This window comes from Carcharodon carcharias, chromosome 27, assembly GCF_017639515.1.
Source record: "Carcharodon carcharias isolate sCarCar2 chromosome 27, sCarCar2.pri, whole genome shotgun sequence".
Classification (NCBI taxonomy): Eukaryota; Metazoa; Chordata; class Chondrichthyes; order Lamniformes; family Lamnidae; genus Carcharodon; species Carcharodon carcharias.
The window spans coordinates 16330723-16340023 of NC_054493.1; the positions used below are offsets into that span (position 1 = coordinate 16330723).

The window sequence follows — 9301 nt, forward strand, 5'->3', positions numbered from 1 at the left end:
TAAACTACGCCAGATATTCGGCCATGCATTTCCTACGAGAAGAGACGGTCTCTGCAGGTGATAGTTGATCACAGAGATTCTCTGTGCAAAGCTCAAACAGACCCTCATTTATACTGTTGGAATTCTACAGAGAGGCAATTAGCTTCTCTAATTATTTACAGTTATTTGAACAAATAGCTTCAGCAATAATTTGCATGTAATTTTTGGGCGATGGTAGAATGTTGGGACACACTTGGGAGACGACTATTGAGTATTGATATCTCATGCAGCCCACTGTGGCATTGAATGGAACTTGTTAGTACTTGGGCAGATCTGAACTAGGCTTAGTCATGTGGAATGTTCATTTATGGGAGATACTGAAAGAAGCTGTTAGCCATTAGACCGAAACCAGCATAACTCAGTGACCTGAGACTAGATAAGAATCAGAATGACAGTGAGAGTCACATGTTGCCGAATGCACTCACATAATTGAACCTAGACTCACACCCAACACATCGGGTCCCCGCACAATGCAAGTTATACACACAGAATTCAAGTTAAGCCAGCATTAGCCAACGAATATTTATACACAAAGCCTAATCTCACAACAACAAGGTGCATTTAAAACACTTTAACATTATAAAATATCCTAAAGCACCTCACACGGGAGCTATGAAACCAAATTTAGATTAGGTCACATGAGGAAATATTGGGGTATTTTTGTACCAGTCCTAGGCTTCTTGATTATTACGCTAGGCTCTTTCTCTGTGAATGTTTCACTGGCTCCCCATTATTATTTTGCTGGCGACTTCCTCCTTGATTATTACGCTCGGCTCAGCCAGGCCCTAATTATTATTGTACTCACAAGTTCATATGCTTTGCTTCATGAGCATACAGGGATAAACAAGATCCAGATTGTGTTTATTACCACAACGTTGTATTGAATTAATGGCATGTACTCCTCGAAAACTATTGTTTCTACTTTACGTGTTGACTGTACGAAATCGTTTTGAGTTGAAAGAAAAAATTAATGTTTAGCAAACTTACTGAATAAATACATTTAAAATTGTCACTTTCTCCCGATCCTTATTTCAACCACTATCCATTCCTCCTAAATACTAAAACCTAGCGAACTAGCTCGAGCGGTACAGGGCCCCTTTTAGAACTGCGGTTGGACCGCAGTTACACGATTTCTAAGCTGAGTGTTTTAATGTTGGGCGGAGTCTAAAGAAACTCCGTGACCTCCTGACCCCAAAACAATGGGAGAAAGAACCAATCACCGTGCTGTTTTCGTACTGACAAGACTTTGCCATGAGCCGTTGAAAACCGGCGGCCAGGTTTCTGTGAGGCACAGTCGGCCCTGTGTCTGTGTGTGTGTGTGTGTGATACACCAGGCTGTGCATATCCGACGTGTATGAGGATAAAAAGACAACTTATACGAAAAGTGACTTCAAAATAAACATTAGGCCTTAATGGACAGAAGCGATGGGTTTGCACAGCCGCGAATGTGTGGACAATGTGCCACAGATAGGGAGCTTTCTCAGCGTCAGGGAATTGTTGGAGCCGCTGCCTTCCACGGCCCATTCACCAAGGAAACAAATCTAAACCTAACCTCCGGTTGTTATTCTCTCCGCTTCCACCAACAGAAACAGTTTAATTTGACCGACTCGGCCGAGACCCATCTGATTTTAAACGCCTCTATCAGATCTACCCTGAACCTTCCGTTCTCCATGGAGAACAAGCACAGTTTCCCAAGTCTATCCAATTAACTGAAGTTCGGTAGCCCTGAGACGATTCTGGTGAAATTCCCTGCACCCTTTCTAAACCATTCACATTCTTCCCAAAGAGCGATGCCCGAAAGTGGACACAATGCTCCAGTTGAGGGGGAACCAGTGCTTTCCGAAGGGATCAGTAGTATTTCCTTACATTTGAACCTTATGCCGCTGTTATGAAGCCGATGATCCCAGATGTTTAAGCATCAATTTCTCAGGCTGTCAGGACACCTTCAACCATTTATGCCCAAATAGTCCACATCGCTTGTTGAAGAATGGATAATTGAATGAATTATTTTTGCAGGAGTATTGTTTGACACTGTCCAGCAGAGTGTAGATTGCTAAAGGTGTGTGTGTGTGTGTGTGTGTGTGTGTATGTGTGTGAGATCATGACAGTGTCCAGCAGAGGGCAGATTGCTAAAGGTGTGTGTGTGTACACCCACAGTGCTGTTACGAAGGGAGTTCCAGGATTTTGACCCAGTGACAGTGAAGGAACGGCGATATATTTCCAAGTCAGGATGGTGAATGGCTTGGAGGTGAACTTCCAGGTGGTGGTGTTTCCATGGGTCTGCTGCCCTTGGCCTTCTAGTTGGTAGTGGTCATGGGTTTGGATGGAGCTGTCGAAGGGACCTTGGTGAATTCCTGCAGTGCATCTTGTAGATGGTACACACTGCTGCTATTGTGTGTCTGTGGTGGAGGGAGTGGATCTTTGTGGATGTCATGCAAATCAAGCTGGCTGGATAGTGTCAGACTTCTTGAGTATTGTTGGAGCTGCACTCATCCAGGCAACCATTTTATCTGTGCAGCAGTACTCAGGGGAGAACGGAGTTTATACCATGAAAGAAATACTTACTGAGATGTGAGATAATGATGAAGGATGCTGTGAGGTTTTGTCCCCGTGATAATTCTTGAGTCTGTCGCTCTTCAGTGCGAGAAATTATCTGTCAGGTCTTGCGACCATACAAACAAGGAGCAGGAGTAGGCCATTCAGCCCATCGAGCCTGCTCCATCATTTAATCAGATCATGGCTGATCTGTTTTTCAGGGAGTAACCATCTATTGATACTGGTCAGAATCAGTGAGGCCAGCTTTGCCTCTACCCTCAAGCACTCAAACACATACACGGACTCACAGAAACACCTCTATGCAGGCAGATATATACAAACACAGAGATCCATTGAAGATCAATTTTTTTCTCATCTCAATTCGTGACGAAACTCTCTCTCAGAACTAGTAAAGTTCAAAGAGTCTTTCGGTTCATTTATAGATCAAGCTGTCTCTCAGATCAGTTAGTGTCCCCGCTGCATTGTGTATATATTATATTTGGCTCTGCTTAGTCGGACACGGCCGTTATGTTTAGATTCTGTGAATTAAACCCATGGAAGTGATATCCTCCCACCCTCCCAGCTTTTTTTATTAGATGTTCCGCAGGAAATGACATCGGACCAATCCCAGCCCTTTCCGATGAGAAAGTGACTTCAGTGCTTTCTGATTGGATATTCTGCAGCTCTCGGAGGCACAGAGGAGTCCCTGGGATTCTGAAACACCAGCAATGCTGCTCTCTCTTATCACTGTGGTCTCGGCGACATTTATTGTCGGTAAGAGGATGAAACATTTATATAAAAAAAAGAATTTTAATTCCTGGATGAATCAAAATGAAATGCTGAGTTGAAGAAATCCTTTAACTGACGCGCTGTTGGACCATATTTGCAGTGTTACCAAAAGCAGATAGAAGACCAAGAGAAATTGGCGGGGGTGGTGTGGCGGTGGTGTTGGGGGGTGGGGGGGGGGGGAGCGGATGAGAGTGGAAATGGGGGTCGGGGGGGGTCGGGGAATATTTACCAGGGCGAGATCAGAATTAAGAGACAGCATCGGTCAGAAATAATTGCAGAGGGTGGGGCTGTTCTCCCCAGTTAATTCAGGACCGAGAGACTAGCTGAGAGAGATCTGTAAAACGTTGAATTAGTTTGATAGGGTAGAAATGGATATTTTTTCCCGCTTATCATGGATTATAAAGTTACGGGGCATAAATACAAGAGTGGGGGAAAAGCATCCAATGGGGAATTCAGGCGAAGGTTTGCCCGCAGGGAATGGTTACAATGTTGAACTGACCTTCACAAAGAGGGTTTCGAGTGAATAATGTCCCTGATATATGGTTAACCTTTGCAACCAGTATGGGGTTTTTGGCACAAGGGCACTCCAGTGTTGGCGGAGGGTAGTTCCCAGGGATATTTAAAGCAATGCTTGTGATTTTCTTTTGCAAAACAGCAGATACCCTGTCTGGGGCCACAAGAAGCAGGTAACAATCTCCAGAATATTGGGGTAAGAGCTGGGCAGGGGGATTCTCCTGGTGCCCTGGGCACAGATTCCACCTTTATCAAACACCACCCAATACAAACACATGCACCGACCACACAGTTCATTACTGTGGGGAAAGGAAGGCGGCAGCACACCTGATAGAAAAGCTCCCCTCCCCCATCTCTGCACACCAGAGTATTGTGGGAAGGGATTTCACATCCGGATCACAATCGAAATGAAGAGTCAGAAAATTGCAGCCTCCTTTTATAAACCTGTCTCTTATTCACACAACACGTAGCCAGCGACCCGGGAACCATGCGGCCCATCAATGCTCTCAGCGAAACTGCCCTGTGAAAATCAACTCGATCCCTTCAAGTGTTTCAGTTCAGCTCTGAGGCCCGGTCTCCCAGGGCAACAGTCTCCAGCTCCCCGTCATATAAACCCTCAGCTCCAGGCAGCAGAAGGATGGGAATCCTTCTTGTTTTCACCCTCCGTATATGTTTACCACGTGAATACCGATCAAACAAACCGACATTGTGTGTGTTTAATATAAAGCTGCCCGAGTCCAATTACAGAAAGTCTTGGGTTTTAAACCCGTTCTGTGGTTCGGCTCTGATGGTCCATTAAACTCTCTCTGTTTAATTTCCAGGCACTTTCAGTCAGTCAGTGGTACAGAACCCGCCAGCGGTGACCAGGGAAGGAGTGTCAGTCTCTCACCATCAGCTGTGTTTTCTGTAGCGGATTCTTTGCTTAACCTTTGACGGGCGGGGAATTCATCAGACAAACCCAGCGGGAGCGGATCTCCAACGGGGGGAGATATGTTGAGTCAGTGAATGAAGCAGAAAATACATTTTCGCTGGAAATTCGGGATGTGAGAGTTGAAGACACCACCACCTATTACTGTAAAGCTCAGTACAGATACACAACAGTGATGGGCCTCGGCTTCCCGCGATACAAAACTTTCACTGCAGATTATCACAGAAACAAATGAAAAAGCGGAGTAAATCTGCAGTTAAACCCTCCACAGTTCCGCCTCACACCGTCTGCCCCACAATATGATTTATAATGAGATTGGTTTGTTGCCGTTAACATCTTGAGTTTTATAACTGCCGCGTGTGTGCGGATAGTGATGTCTTTCCCGGGGTCGGGAATGACTGATCCCAGTTACAAACTCCTGACACCAGATGTGATCCTGATCCACAGCTGGGAACCACACTCCCAGCTGTTTAACTAATATCCTCACATCTCACCAAGTATCCGAGGGATTTTATCCTGACTTGTAACACCGTGTTGGATGGGTGGGGAAGCCACAGCAGGAGAAACCTGAGCAAATGCCTCTGTACAATCAGAATATAAATTCTCCGGGCCCGGATAGTGAATTGTCGGGTCAATGAAATTTTCGCTGTAATCTGTTTACATTTCATTGAAATTTCCTCCATTCAGCTATCTTTCTTTGATAGTTTTCTCGTTTTATATGAAGCGAAGATTTCGTTCCTGGGATCATTTACTCAGAGCTCAGGGCCTCACAAAGAACAGTTTGAACCGACAGAGACTTTAAAAAATTGAATATTGTTGATTTATTTAAATCCGCTGAATAATTGGGCAGTTTATACTGTCTGATGATGATTTCCCACCGCGTCGAGGTGTCGGCGGTTGTTGTACCGGGGAGACTGAGAGCAGTGCCACTGTGGCGGATACTAAATATGTGGATGGATCCGGGATGATGGTGACTGTCACAGCTGGTAAGTAACTCCAATCCCCGCCGGGTTACAGCCTGGGACGAGTCATGTTCACCATCAGTTTATTATTGTGATCAGTGGAGTTTGGGGGGAATGCGGGAGTTGACGGAATCTGGATCATTATTGGTATAACGGGCACATCGAGGACAACATCAACATCCCGGACTCTCACAATCTAAATCGCTTTTAATGAGCAGAGATTGTCGACGATCCGGACTCCACTCCCGGTGTTGACTGTGACCGAGGGAGCTCTGTGTCTCCCTGAGCGCCCGGGAGCGGGGGTCACAGAGCTCTCTCCTGGGCAGCGGATTACAGACCGAGCCGCGCAATGTGAATGAGGCCCCGGGTGAATAAACTCAACATAACTGCTGCCAGTTTGGATACTTGCAGCGGCTCGTTCAATAGCTGACCCAGGAGGAAAACGGGAGAGTGACACAATGGACTTCAGATATAAGAGACCCTGATGTGGGTCTAGGTGGAATTTTATTATTGGGAAATCAGTGACTGAAATTAGTGACATTCTCCCCGCCATTTCTTTCAATTGTCTTTATAGAACCAATCACTTTCCTCCTTTTCCGCCCTCAGACTGAAATGTGAAAGTTTGGAACAGCAGGCACTTCTCTGTGTTGAATATAGATGTTTGAGAGATGGGATTGTTGTAATTTATCTGTATCCCTGATTACTGTGAATTGAAACAGCATAGTGCAGTGAGAGCGCGAGGGTGATGCATTAATCTTATAAAGGACAGAAGGAAACAATTAGAAACTGAGGGAATATTCATCTAGTCTCAGCAGAAATAATTCATCGAAAGGGAGAGAAAGATTGTGTGATTTCCAGGCGCCTTTCAAAGTGCAATCCGACCCCCTGGTGTGTGAGGTTTAGGGACGGAAGGACTGAAACGGACTACAGCCCGGAATCCTGTGTAAAGTTTTGGTCTCCTTACAGAAGAGAGATCAACTTGCTTTGGAAGGAGTGCAGCAAAGGTTCATTAGATTGATTCCTGAGAAGGCCAAAGAGCAGGGATTGAATAGTCGATCTCTATATTTCCTAGGGCTTGGAAGAATGAGACGTGATCATGACAGGGCAGATTCTGAGTCGGAGTTTCCCCACACTGAGGAGTATATACCTTGGGTCAGAGTTTCAGAATAAAGAGTCATCTATTAGAACTGAGAAGGAAAGAAGTTATTCAATAGAACTATAGATGTGAATCTGGCATTCTACAACTCAGAGAGCTGTGGATGTTCACTATCTGTGTGCATGCAAGGCAATATTCGATAGATGTTTGGATACTGAAAGAATCAGGGGATATGGGGAGAGTGTGGGAATGTGATATAGAGGTTGTAAATCAGCCAGGATATTACTGAATGGCTGAGCAGGTTTGGAAGGTGACATGTCGGCTCCTGCTTCTATTGATTGGATTCTCTGCGTTGATTTCTTACACTACCGAGGAAGGAAATCAGCAACAATCCACATGTCTCCGGGAAGGCTGAGCAGGCTGAGGCTCTTTTCCTCTGGGAAATAGAGAACCACGAGCTTCCATGAAGATTTCATAGAATTTTTTAAAAAGTAACGAACGGCTTTAATGTGGAGAAATTGTTTATTTGTGGCTGAGTCCAGGGTAATAGGTCATCAACATATGACAGTCATTAAAGAAAAAATAACAACATTAAGACAAATAAATGTAATTTTAAAAAAAACATCAGCATGTGGAACTTGCTGCCACAGGGAGCGGTTGGAGCAGAAAAGTACTGAAGTATTTATGGAAACATTTGAAAGTACAGAAGGAAGGGCGGAACAGGGAGCTGGAGGGAAATGGTCAATTAGGTTTCGGGTGTGGTCAGGCTGGAATGGATTATCTACACACGTTGTATGGTCCATTCCTCTTTCCAAATTCGTCAACCTCTATAATGTGAAATTGAACGAAACCTCCGCCCAGTGAACCCGGGAGAGAATCAGTCAATGGGCGGAAAGAATTGAAATTGTCAGAGACCCGGAAGAGGCAGTTCTCAGTGAGTAATAGTAGAACCACTGCGGAAACTGAACAGACTGAACCCTATCGACAATTGAGAGACTTTGGGACAAGTTCCTACGATTGGAAGAACCGCAAACAGCAGAAAGTAAATGCGAAATAAAGTAAATGTGAAATAAAAAAATGGAATTTATTGTAATTACTTCGAATGAACTGAACTGCAGAAAATTGGACCCTATTGCTAGAACGTAGAGAAATAGAGCAAAAGGCAGATAAAAAATTCCAGAGCAGTTTGAAACCGAACTAAATGATTGATCTTTGACCACTGATGTTTACGCTGTGTTTGGCCAAATCGGTACTGATGAATCCCATCAGTTTGAGTTGGATCTTGCTGAGCGCAGTGATGTCACACAGCTGTGTTCCTCTACCACAAATATTTTTTTTTGGAAACTGGTTGCTTCACTGGTTGATCATAAAATGTTCCTTTGGGTTTGTCTCTCGCCAAGAAAAATAGTAACGGGAATGTAATATTATGCATAGAATTATCCAGCACGGAAGGATGAAATTCGGCCCATCGTGTAGGTGTTGCCCCTTTAAAAGTGCAATCCAATTGTTCCCCTTACTCGCGAATTTCCTCCATAGCTCTAAATTTTTATTTCCATCATCCGTTTTAAAATTCCTATGGAATCCGTTCCGACCTCCAATTCAGACAGTGCGGCCCTGATCCGGAGAATTCGCTATGGAAAAGAAAATATCGCCTCACTTCTCCATTGATTATATTTTAATAACAGTAAATACGGATCGCACAGGTTTCAAACGAAGAAAATTGCTGCAAAAAGCAGAGCTATTCACGCGGTTGACATATTCCCCTGGACAAACAACGGTTAAACAAAAAAATAATGTTCTTTCTTCTTTATTCTTCAGATTCCAGTTCCAAGATATCCCAGAATCCACCTGTAAGAACCTCTGCTACCCGTGACACCGTTACTTTAAGCTGTAAGTGTTCAGGGTTCTGTCAGTACACAGTACACTGGTACCGTCAGTCACCAGGACAGGCTCCGGAATATCTGCTTCAGAGACACACTTCAGGAGAGGAGAATAAAGAAAACGCTGGCGAGGGGAGAATTTCTGCTTCTGTCGATCCTGCCGAGAAAATCAGCCGGTTAAAGATCTCCAAACTGCGAGTGTGCAACTCCGCTCTGTATTACTGTGCACTGAGTAGGCGCACAGCAAAGTGATACAGAGCACGGAGACAGCTGTACAAAAACCTGAACATGGTGGGATTACAGACACAGTGACAAAGAACACGGAGACAGCTTTACAAAAACCTGAGCATGGCCGTCTGAAGGAAGGTGGGATTAGAAATGGCACCTGAGTGTCATCGGGCTGGCATGGACAAGATGGGCCGAATGGCCTCCTTCTGTGCAGTAACTTTATTATGGTTCTATGGCTTCTTTATTTCTCTGGTTGGGATTAGATACACAGTGATACAGAACACGGAGAGAGCTGTACAAAAACCTGAAATTATTGGGATTACAGACACAC

General features: G+C 44.6%; 1 pseudogene; it reads left to right on the forward strand.

The window, feature by feature from the left end:
* The first annotated feature begins 4513 nt into the window (after positions 1-4513).
* Positions 4514-8994, forward strand: LOC121270307 (annotated as a pseudogene).
* The last annotated feature ends 307 nt before the right edge of the window (positions 8995-9301 follow it).